This window comes from Nansenia antarctica (assembly GCF_963989245.1).
Source record: "Nansenia antarctica genome assembly, chromosome: 2".
Classification (NCBI taxonomy): Eukaryota; Metazoa; Chordata; class Actinopteri; order Argentiniformes; family Microstomatidae; genus Nansenia; species Nansenia antarctica.
In genome coordinates this window covers 4633014-4633357 of record NC_137675.1, presented here as the reverse complement: position 1 = coordinate 4633357, position 344 = coordinate 4633014, and positions in this window count along the sequence as shown.

Here is a 344-nt window from a genome sequence, read left to right as displayed (position 1 = left end):
TGCAACAATGTTGCAAACTTATCCCCCTGCTCCAGGTCATGATTCAGATTGTCATGCGAGAACATGCGAGTGTGCGCCCAGTTCTACAACAGAGCAGACAATACAACAATCAGGATCTTCGAGTCAAAGGCGGCTTTATTGTCAATCCAATATATGTACAGACATAGACATTGAACAGGGCCCAGGATCTTGAAGTCAAAGTCAGCTCTATTGTCAATCCAATATATATACAGACATAGAACAATCAGGATCAAATAAAACAAATGAAATCTTTATTTAAAAAGTTATTATTTAAAATAGCAATATACATAGCAATTCTTTAAAAAAACTAACAAAATGAAGTC